Source organism: Gavialis gangeticus, unplaced genomic scaffold (assembly GCF_001723915.1).
Source record: "Gavialis gangeticus isolate Ggan-Ray unplaced genomic scaffold, GavGan_comp1, whole genome shotgun sequence".
NCBI classification, from domain to species: Eukaryota; Metazoa; Chordata; order Crocodylia; family Gavialidae; genus Gavialis; species Gavialis gangeticus.
In genome coordinates, this window is record NW_017729019.1 from 14,201,378 (window position 1) to 14,212,933 (window position 11,556).

General features: G+C 50.1%; 1 protein-coding gene across 1 annotated transcript in view; it reads left to right on the plus strand.

Moving 5' to 3' along the window:
- Nucleotides 1-7,967: 7,967 nt before the first annotated feature.
- TCP11 (t-complex 11) overlaps nucleotides 7,968-11,556 on the plus strand; it is a 14,595-nt gene continuing 11,006 nt past the window's right edge. Inside the window, exon 1 of the mRNA XM_019514162.1 lies at nucleotides 7,968-7,974. The gene's annotated coding sequence lies outside the window, so the exon portion shown is untranslated. The remainder of the gene's footprint in view (nucleotides 7,975-11,556) is intronic.

Consider the following 11,556-nt stretch of genomic DNA (forward strand, 5'->3'; position numbering starts at 1 on the left):
AAGCAGGGGCATGCCATCCAGCGCATGCCTCCCAAAGCCTAGCAGCAGCAACAAAGGGAACCCTAGTCAGTCTGCCAATAGTTGCTTGAGCAAGTCGCTAATACTGGCCTGTTGGAAAGCAACAATTCCTGGCATTAGTGCTCTCATGTTTTAAACCAGGGGTGGGCAAACTGGTGGATCTGGCTGGCAGCCGGACTCCATTTTCCAGCAGCCCCTGCCCACGTCGCTGTGGCCCGTTTCCATGGAGATGCCAGCAGTGGTGGGGCCATGACAGCACGGGGCCAGGGTTTCCAAGGAGACCGGCCCCACCAGTGCTGGCAGGGAACGCAGCTGGGCAGGGAGCTGCTCCATGGCCGAGGCTGGGATCTTGCGGTGGTGACAACGCAGTACGGAGTTGGGGCGTAGCTGCGATCTGCTGCCTGCACATGCCTGTCCGGGGCGTGTGGACAGCAGATCACAGTTGTCCCCCAGCTCTGGACCGCTCTGTCGCCATCACAAGATCCTGGCGTCAGAGCAGCTCCCTGCCCAGCTGCACACCCTGGCAGCGCTGCTGGGGCTGGTCTCTGTAGAAACCCTGGCCCTGCGCTGTTGGGGTCTCCGTGGAAACCGGCCACAGCAACACAGGCAGGGGCTTCTGGGAAATGGAGTCTACCGCAGGCCCGATCCAGCTCATGGGCCAGATTTTGCCTGCCCCTGTTTTAGACCCTCAATGCCTCCTCATGGTCTTATACCTAATATTATTTCTCCAGTGTGATCATTATGCCAGCGGCTGGTCAAATAAGTGCCAAAACAATACACTGCCCCAAGGAAGGTACACGCTAATACTCAGGGTATTTTGCTTCTTCTTTCATCTCAAACAACACATGCTTAACATGTGCTAGCACCAGTTTCCTGAGGGCTTGTCCACCTGGGGACATAGAGAAAAAAATCAAACCAATTTAACTGAAGGCATGAATTCTAAGTGAATTGGTTAAATTGTGTTAAACCCTGGCATGGACACGATAGTGGGTGTGTCTACACATGCATTAACGCACTTTAGTTAATGCACATTAAATCTAGTACCTCCATATACACGAGCGCGGAAGTTGCTCCAACGCACTGGAAATCTAGCGCATCAGAGCCGACTCGATTAATTGGGTCTGCTGGAGCATGGCAATTACTGAGCTGCAGCAGCATGCTGCATGTCGTGCATCTGCATCCCTGTGCTTAAAAATGGTGGCGGGGGTGCTTGAAATCAAGCTAGTCAAATGAGCTTTAGTTCAAGCACCCTTGCCACCATTTTTAAGTGTGGGGATGCTGATACACGAGACACAGCAGCACTTTTAATTAGTACGGCTCTCAGAACTGCTCTAGTGAAAGTGCTGCCCCCCTCCACCCCCAGAGCACGTGTAAAAGTGCCTTTCATTGTAAGGTACTAGGAACATGCGCACTAGGCTGTCTTAATGCGCATTAACTAAAGAGTACGGATATGATGCTTAATGCGCATTAGCCTATTTTAATGCACATTAACTAAAAAGCACGCTTTTAGTGATGTTTTAATGTGCATTAAAATAGACTAACGTGTATTAATGTGCACATGTAGATGCATCCAGTTAGCCAAAAAAAATGCCAAAAGTTGCCTAAAGTGAAGTTAAATTAAACCAATAAATAAACTAAACCAAACCAAACCAAGGTCCCTTTAGACTGCCCAGAAAGTGGTTTAATGTAGTTTAATTATTTCACGTCAAAAGTTAATCTGTCTTAACTTTCCCAAGTACCCCATGATGACAAGCCATAAATGAGATCAATGATTTTGCCCGGCTTCCCACAGGAATACCATCGCTCTGGATTCTGTCCAGGCATCACCAGCACAAGTCTGATCTCTGAAAAGCCTCCTAAAGCAGATATTCAGGAGATCCCTGGAGCTGTCGTGATGTTCAGGGTGTTCGGGAAGCTTCTTTAGTAATTCCCATCCGACACCATGTTGTCATCTTATCCTGAAAAACGTAGGCTCACAAGACAATTTATTCTGAGATTTTTTTCCCCTCAATCACACTGCCATAGACCAGGAGGAAGTGTGGAGAAGTTCACGGATTTGAACCAAAGCAAATAAGAGGAAAACAAGGCCCTTAAAGGCTTAATGGGCCAAATTCGCAGCTGGTCTAACCAGGCAGAACTCAATGAAACTTTGGGAAACTTGGTCCATTATAATTATTGCTAATTAAAGCCCAGGCAGAATCCAGGACACCAGGTGTGTCAGGTGCTGTGCAAACAGAACAAAATGACGGTCCCCGTGACAAAGAGCCTGCAATCTAGGCAAGAGAGACAGGAGAAGCAGAAGCTGCTAACACTCATTAAACCCCTGTTACTCATTAAATCCTTGTCAATGCTTCTATCAGCCTAAACCAAGGGTCAGCAACCCCCGGCATGCGTGCCAAGTATGGCACGCAAGGCCATTTTGCTCAGCATACCACCGCCAGCCAGGGCTCTGAGCAGCTGCTGCCAGCCACGTTGCTCAGGCTGCTCCCAACAGGCAGCTGGGAGGCTGCAAGCCCTGCTGGGAGCAGACGGGGCTCTGTGGGCCGGCTGCAGCTGGGAGGCTGCAAACAGCTGCTCTGGGCTCCAGCATGCCGGCACTCCAGCACCTTCCAAGGTAGACGTTGTGGTTTTTTTGGCATTCCAGCCAAAAAACGTCGCCTACCCCTGGTCTAAACAATCAGACAGACTCTTCCTAGGGCTGCTGGCACTGACCAGCCGTAAAGAGAAAGGATCCTTGGATGCTAACCTCATACTCAATAAACCTTGTTTTTTTTCCCTCTGCTCTGCCCCATGTCATGCCTGCCCCTTAGCAACTCTCAGCTTCAGCTCTGTAGCCGTACAACACAGATAACAAACACTAGCCTACCTCACCGAGCAGCTGCAATGATAAATATACTTCAAAAGACCAGGCAGTTCTATGACAGTCATGGATAAGTATTTCAGAAAGAGAGGTGAAAAGCATTAGGCACAACCCAATACATGAAAACCATCAGGTTCATGGAGAAACACGGTGTGGTGCTGGGTTCCTGCAGAGATCAGGCAGAGGCTCGAGCTATTGCAACTGTACTGCATCCAAACCTAGGTCGCACTTCACTGCATCTAAAAAGCTTTGCAAGGACTCCTGTTGCAGACACTTACCTGTCCAATATCAGATTGGAACAAGGCACCTCATTTGGCTGCTCCATGGGCTGGTGCCCTAAGAACACTGGGAGGTAGGAGGCCTCGCACGGCTCAGTCCTTCTGACCCTCCTTTCAAGGCTATCTTCTGGGTTCAAGCTCAGAACTGCAAGCTCAGGTCACTGGATGCACCCCATCTAACTGCAGGATTGAAGGAGTGCCCCGTCAAGGCACTTGGTACCCCCTATGTGAAATTAGGATAGTAGTACATCTTTTCTCCCACCTTCTGTCTGCTTCGTCTATTTAAACAGCTGGCTCTTCAGGAGAGGGGCTATATCTGACCTGTGAGTTAATACAGCACCTAGAACAATGTGCTCTCTGAGCTTGGCTGGCGATTTCAGATTCTGCTCTAATAACAGTCTTCCTGAATTTCACTTTCCCCATCCGTAAAGTGAAATCACTTAGCAAACCAACGGTGGCGTGGGGCACCCCCCTCTCCCAGGCCCTGGGTCTGTACGCCAGCGCTCAGCTGAAACCCTCTGAAGAGTCTTTTCCTAGGGATCAGGCTTCAGAGGCCTCCTCGTGTCCTCCGGAGAGGAGGGGTGGAATTTCTCATTCAGCCGAATTCGCAGGAGTGCAAGTTTTGAATCCACCCTTTTTTGGGAGCGGGGGCCGACGTGATGCCAATTAGGCTTTACATTCCCTGTTCGGATATGTTTGCTTTTTTGTAAACAGAGACACAGAATTTTTCTTGGCCGAGGCCGCCGCTCACAGCTCGGTGGACTGTACCCTCTAAGCATTCGCTCCCAGGTGATTTGGATCAGGATATACCAGGAAGTTTGCTTTTCGCTGCCTCAGTCAATGTGTGGGTGTGTAAACACTGACCAATTTCACTGCAGGTTCGACTCCTTTAAATGGGGACTTTCACATTAGTCAGACTTTAAAAACAACATCGTATTTAAACAAAAAATCCATTTCCCTTTCCATTGGTCGCGGCAACCACTGAAGATATTTCTGTTTGAACAAGCGGGTCCCTTCCACCCATTACCTCCTCCTGTGTAATAGGTTGGCCAATGAAGTCATAATGCTCAATTTGCAACACTGCACTCAAAGCCAAGGGTTCACGAGGACAAAAGCAATGTAGATGCCACAGACAGGAGGACAGAGGACAGCAACCACGTGCCATCTTCCCTACGTGGGAAACATTTAGGGTAGGGAAGTAGCTTTGTGCTGCTTCTCTCGGGTCAAGCTGACTTAGGAATCCTCTGGTAGGGTTGAGGGGTTTGAACCGCTCTAGCAGCTTCTGTGCCACCGTCTGGGGCATGAAGAGCACACGACCTGGGTACAGGCGCATCCAGGACACCTCCAGCAAACCCTGTGACAGTCTCTGGTGGTCGCTGGCAGGACATGTCCAGATGTTCCGGGCTTTCTCCTGCTCCGCTATGCAAGGAGCATCTCACCTGAAGCTCAGAATGGTGCCTGACGTGGCTGAGACTTTCCAAGAGACCCAAACCCAAATCTACACAGCAAAATGACCATATTAGCAGCAAAGAAGTGGGGCTCACTCCAGTTTGCTGCAGGACCCCACCCAGGCCAGCCAGCTTGAGTCAAAAGTGTTACTGCCTTTGAGTTAAGAGTGCTGCTGGGTGGAGAGGACTTGCAGGGGGATCAACAGTGGAGTTACAGCTTGAGATAACTGCAGCAAAAGCGTGGTTTAAGGAAGGAGGGGGAGGAAATCCTCAATCGGCTTTGAGCATCCACTCACTTTGAAATGTCCCCATTGGTGTCATCAGGGGACAGTTAAGAGCTCAACATGTTGGGTGCTGAGACATTTTAAGGCTCCGACTCAGATTGTAGGTGCTGAGAACTTTAAGGTCTGGTTCTAAGAGCAAATCCAGCTCTTCTTGGGTGCAACTCACCCTTGCAGAGGGCTCCTATAGTTCCCATGGATCTCATATTCCAAAAAGCAAGGGTTGGAAGAGTTGCAGCCAGGAACATTTCCACCCAGAAAAAGAGCCCCGAGTTTTTATGCTGACATCACGCAGCCAGGCTCACAGGCTTTGAACCAGGTGGCACAGCAATGCTGGAGATTGCACCACTCTGGGTAGACAAAAGGTCTCATCCCTACACAGCAAGCTGCATCACACTTGCATGATCTGCCTTGAATCACTAAAAATCTGGCCCTATCCCTGCTAGGATTCTAGCGAGATGGCTTAGAAACAATAAACTATTCATTTAATTGAGTAAAACAGTGATGAAAAACCCACATGCAAGGACTACTCCACAGGTCATCTTCCTCAATAGCAAGGTAAAACCATTTTGTAGCCCAAAAAATTGGGACTCCCTCAGAGGGAACTGCAGGAAATTAAGAAATACATTCTGCCATTACAAAATCTCCACATTGCCAGCCACGGGAGGGAATTAATGCAGGGCATATACATGTATATTTAAATATATACAATTACCTCCACTGTGACAAAGGCACAGAAGATGTATAGGCCAAGCGATCTGGGGGTCTGGAAAGTGATGGCGAAACCAAGAAAGACAATGAAGAGGTTGAGAATCAGCCGGGGTCTCATTTTCAGTTTATTTAAAAAACAAAAGGCAACAAAATGCTGTTTCCTCTCTGCTCCCCCTCCCATTCCCTAGTGAAAACACCCACAGCCCACAGATTTGGAAGAGCACTTTTGAGATGTGGGATCATGCCAAGCGAGGCTGGACACTGAGAGATGCTCCTCCCAAGAGAGACCTGGGGATGCATTCATCCTGTTGGGACCTTGACTTGAAAACAATGAGCCAGAGCGCACACATTGTGAGCCAGATTTCCAAACGCAGTGCCTTGACGGGATCCAGAAACGAGAGGCCTGTAGACAAGCTATTCCTTTCAAGGAATTCGAGGTTCTGGCTCCTTGATCAGGAAGAGACACCAACCAGCTGTCTCTGCTCCTTGGAAAGTGGGGCATACGGGTTTAAGGGATGCGGTGGGGTCCAATTTCCACCGCTTCGCACAAGTCCAGAGGCAGAAGGGATGGATCGCCCGCGGGCTCGTGAAATGCCTTGTGCACTTCAGACGTTATCATGCATTACTGATATTAAAGCTGATGGTGGGCAGCTCTCCAAATCTACCAGTCACCGTGGGAGCACAGCACCTCACACTCACGAACCAGTCTTTCTTCAGCTCTTAAACAGAGAAATTAAGGCCTTGCCACAGATCACACAGGAAGTCTCTGGGCAGCCGGCTATGAGGGATCTGGGACTATTCAGCCTGGGGAAGAAAAGACTGATGCGGGACTTGGCAGCCGTCTACAGGTATGCAAGGGGCGAAGATCAGGAGCTGGGAGAAAAACTTCAGTAGGGCGCTCCAGGGGAGGACAAGGAGCAATGGCCATAAACTGTTAAGAGCCTGGTTTTAGGTTGGATGTAAAGAAGAACTTTGTTACGGTAAGGCTGACCAGAATCTGGAACAGACTTCCCAAGGAGGTGGTGCAGTCCCCAAACTTGGAAGTCTTTAAGAGGAGACTGGACAGACACCTTGCTGGGATCATTTGATCTTAGCAGTATTCCTGCCCAAATGGGGGGGGGGGAGTTGGACTTGATCTTTCGAGGTCCCTTCCAGCCCTTAATTTCTATGATTCTACGAATCCGTATTCCTTTGAATGCCTTCGCCGCTGGATAATTCTTCTTGATCCCTCATGCAAGATGCAGAGTCAGCGTTCAGTGCCTGTTCCAGAGCCTGCTGCACGTTCCAGGCATGACGCAACACCAGGCGTGCATGGCTCTTGCACGTTTTGTTGGGTTGGTTGAGCTGTAACCTGCTCCCCTGTGGGAGTCAGGCTTGGAGCCCTGGAACCGCAGAGAACCGTTCCAGGTCCACCTCCAAAGCAGCCTGTGTTGGAGCCCTTGGAAAGTTGTGCAGAATAATCATCAGCCTGCAAAGCATTAGCAGAGGGCCCTGTCTGCTCTGCCCGAGGTCAGTCTGCTGTTGCTCAGGCAAACGTGTTCCACAAATTGAGTTTGCCCCTGGAAAATTAATAAAACTCAACCTTCCCCACCAAAATCGTGCGTTTGCCTGAATTTTAAGCACGGGAAGGTCATTGCTCATTCCTGAGCTACTAGACTACATTACTCTCTGTTCGCATGAAGGTTAAGCCCTTGCGATACCAAGACTTCCGTCCAAATCCAGGGAAATCATCTTTCCAATAACGCTTGCTAGGATCTTTCATTCAAATCCAGACAATAGCAATCAGTTCTAGAAAGCCTAACTAACATGGCATAATACATAAATGCTGCAAGAGACGGAGCCCTCAAGAGGTAAGAGCCGCTTTGTGCTACAGCTACACACTTTGGGAGCGATCCCTCCCCTCCCATCCAGTTCTGAGCAGCATCAGTTTGCAAGCTGCGGGCAGGCTGCTATGTGTTTCTGTTGCTACAAAGACTGCCCTTTAACTCCTATGGCTACAGACAGCTTTTTTGGTTGCCTTTTAAAGTTTTTTTTTTTTTTATATATACAATTTCCTGCTAGTTTAAGAAAATATCTCCCTCCCCCTCTGTTTAGCACTTAAGTGTATTTCTGATACTGGAGCAGAAAATGATCTCTCCATGAGGGGTCACGTTCTTACTGCCGATATTGCACCGGTTATATGTTGCATTTCTTTAGGACCTTTTGCACCAGGCTGCCAAACCATTTTCTAAGTATTACCGGACTGCTGTTTACCATTCCCAAGCTGTGTTATCACCACTGTATAGATGGGGAGACTGAGGCACAGAGACTTTAACTGGCAGTTCCTGGTCTCCTCTAATTTGACTGGTCCAGAGCGTCAGCAATTCCACACAACTGCGGTGTGCAAGGAGGTGAGATGAGACCTAAGCCACAAGCAGCAGCTATCTTCCTGCCATATTGGGCATGGACATGGGACAACAGCACATGGGGCCATGTATGAACACATGCATGCATCCTTGCTCGACACAGCAGAGTAGGCGTGTGTGGGCCCATGTAGCATGGCAGCAGTGTCTGCATACACTTTGACATGCTATAACACAGTGCGTGCACGTGCGTTACAGGCAGCACAGCACATGCGTGTGCATGTATCATCAAACGATACACCTATTCATGCGCTGTGTGTGGGGAATGCAGGGGCTGGGCTAGGTAAGCAACCCTGCGGCTCTGTTCGTCACTGCCCCCTCCAACAGCCAGATGCTGCTTTGCAGTCTCATGGCTTCTGCTGACAGTTGTCGTTGCCGAACCGTTAGCTGATCACACTCAGCTAGCAGGCTGTTGCCATGGCATTGACAAATGAGTGTTACTGGATGGCAAGAAAATAATTTGGGAGTGGGGGGGAGAGGATCCTTCAGAGCTGCCCAGTGGGCTAAGTGTCAGCGAATCCACACAGTGAAATCTTGACCCTATGGGAACTTTGCCATTGAGTTTGATGGGGCCAAAATTCCACCCAAAGTATTCGGGACTTAACAGGAAGAAAATGGATAAGCAAAAGCTGGGGAGGCGGGTGGGATTGGGAACTCGACAGCCGTCACAAGCTCTGTGCCCTGCATCAGCCAGTACCTTCCATCACACTCCAGAGCCCCTCCGGCATTGCAGATTTTGTTTTATTAGCTGTGACAGATCTAAGGTTAATACCCCCACAACTGACAGGCACTAAGCTGCAGCCTTGCATAGGCTTTAGATATAAAAACAATCAGCCCGCCGCCGATGCCATTACTCCCCCAGACTATAGAGCGCAGAGAAATTCCTGCCATTCCACAGAGGGTAAGGGGAGCCAGACTGAGTGACCTCCCTTTGTTCAGCTCCAGCCTCACTTGGCCAGCAAAAACCTCCAAATTATTTGTGACTTCCATTGCTGAAGCACTTTGTAAAGGGGTTGGTATTGGAAGGGTCAATAGAATGCTGAGTAATGCCTTTGTTCAGAAAGATTATATACCATACATAGTGGAGACTGAGGCAGACATGGAAAGGGGGAGATTGTGCCTTTTGTTGCAATGTAGTTAGAAGGCTTATATGATGGGCACTATACAAAACCCCTTGCAGACGGATCTAGTGCACACAGATGGTTCACGGACGTGTTTTATACACACCCAGTATGTGAAGAAGGGCTTTTATACAGCCCAGCCTAATTATTGCAGGTGGGGAGCTACACACGCTCTACAGAGCTGTGGATATTCAATGTTTTTTGAATAAACAGGCCACATTAAAAAACCTGCACATTCATACAGCATTCTGCAGGTCTCAAAACTTTTTTTTAATATCGGTGGGGAAGTGTCAGAACCCTCTTTGCAAAGCTGAAGGAACCAAGGCACAGTGGCAAAGCAGACAACATTTACAGCCGCGGCCCAAGACTGCTTGGGCATGATTTTCAGATTTACTGAAGCACTTGCAACACCCAGTGAAGTCAATGGTAGCGACGGCTGCTTGGCCAAAGCGGGATTTTTGCACTAACATTGCTCTGTTCCCTAGCCCATGCTCTCTGTACTCCCTCTGTGTGCGCACCTGGCTCTGCATTCAGTTCCACACCTGTGATCGCTTGAGATTCAGCCTGCAACGTCGCTAGAATTAAGGACCAGATTTTCAGAAGAGCTCACATTACTCTCAAAGGGAACTGCTGAATGCAGAGCGCTTGCAAATCTTACCGAGGCCTATATCTCCCTAGATAGCATTCAAATAGCTGGGGCAAGGGCAACTGAACCAAGCCTTGCCCTTATGCAAAGGGCCAGCTTTTGTCTCATGACCTTTTCTCAGCATGCCCTTGTTCCAAGTTTGTCACCTGTAATGAAAAGCTGCTGCCATCTGCTGGTAAATGCACCAGAGGTTCTTGGAATAAATGCCCGACATACACTTCCTTCAACAGAACACAGGAACTGTGAAGCTTCCTGGCTTCTCAAAGCCCAGCTCCTCTATTTTCTCACGTACAACACATTAATTACCAAAAACCAGCGGCCAGAAATTGCAGGGCACATTATGCGAGTCCTGTGGTACAGGCAAACGTGAAAATAACGTCTCCACATAACTTGCAGGGAGCAGAAAGGCAGGCTCTGCTTCTCAGTTCTTACTGCAAAGACCCATCTTTTTGGCTCTGTTCTGCCTTTCAAAAAAACAAGCCTGCTCCATATTCCAGGGCGCATTGCATGCAAGGAAACATGGTCCTCTCCTGAGAGCACTGGGAGCAGGAAGGTTGTTGGAACAGCAAGCAAGGCTGCGAAGGAAGCTAGCTGTCAACTCGCTTCTCCCGCACGCCTTGCATAAAACAGTTTGGGCTGAGCTTTGTCACAGGCCCAGAGCTCCCGCACGTTTCAACAGCCACGGCCAACACTTTTGGGAAGCCGGAGCAACAGAAGGGGCAGCGGCCGGCGCGTGCGAAAGATGCCGCTCTGCAGAAGGGCCAAGACGGGAGCGACAGACACACGGGGCGCACCCCACGCACTAAGCGGTACAGCAAACCACCGCGAAGCGGCTGTACTTAGGCCGCGAGCTCTTCAGGGCAGGGGCCATCGTTTTGTCCCGTGTTTGCTCACAGGGGCTGATCCTTGCAGGCTCCTGCAAGACAGGGAAGAAGGTAGGCCTTTATCCAGTGGGAGCAAGCCTGTGGCTGCAGCCAATGCCTCCCACCTGCAAGGCTGCCAAAAACCAGAGCCCTCCACACTGCTCTAACTCAGCTCAAGACCCACCTGCCTCCAACCCCCTCCACCCTCGCAACACAGGAGCCCAGCAGGCCCGGCCCCACGGGCCTGAGACCAGCCCTGGGGTCTCCACTTATATACACGGACCAGCCCAACAGCCATGGGGGAAGGGGAGGTGTCCAAGGTACTATTTTAAACCTAGTCCCACAACACCAGCTGCATATATAGCAGGTCCTACACAAAACGGCTCCACTCTTCCTCCCTTCCTCCTCTAGCTAAACACCTGGGGATTTGCTCTCCAGGACGATTTCCTATCCTGCCACCTCCCCCCGTTCCTATGGTAGGTCCCAGCAACCCTATGTTTTGATCCACTCTGGGGCGTTCCATTCCGTAAGAAAGGGGGGGATGGGGGTCCAGGAAACTGGCTCCAAAAACAGCAGTAGCTGGATCAAATATGTTGCTATTACGCCAGGTTACTGAACGAGCTCTTTCTGAGGCTGGTGTTTGTTCTCTCCAGGGAGCTTTGAAATGAAGGCAAGACTGTGCGGGATGGTATCTGCCGGACACCCCTCTTGCCATTCGATTGGTTCGGTCCGGGCAGCAGCACGTTATGGGCCCAGCTGTGGAACAGACCATTTGCCAAAGACGTGGGGGGTAGGGCGCGTTAGGCAGCCTCGGGAAAGGGGGCTCCGAGGCGGCCACGGCGGCTCACATGCTCCATAGCGCTGCGCAGCGGGACGATCTGTGCGATGGGAGGCAGCCTGGCTTTGCCGGGGCTGCACGAAGCCGCTG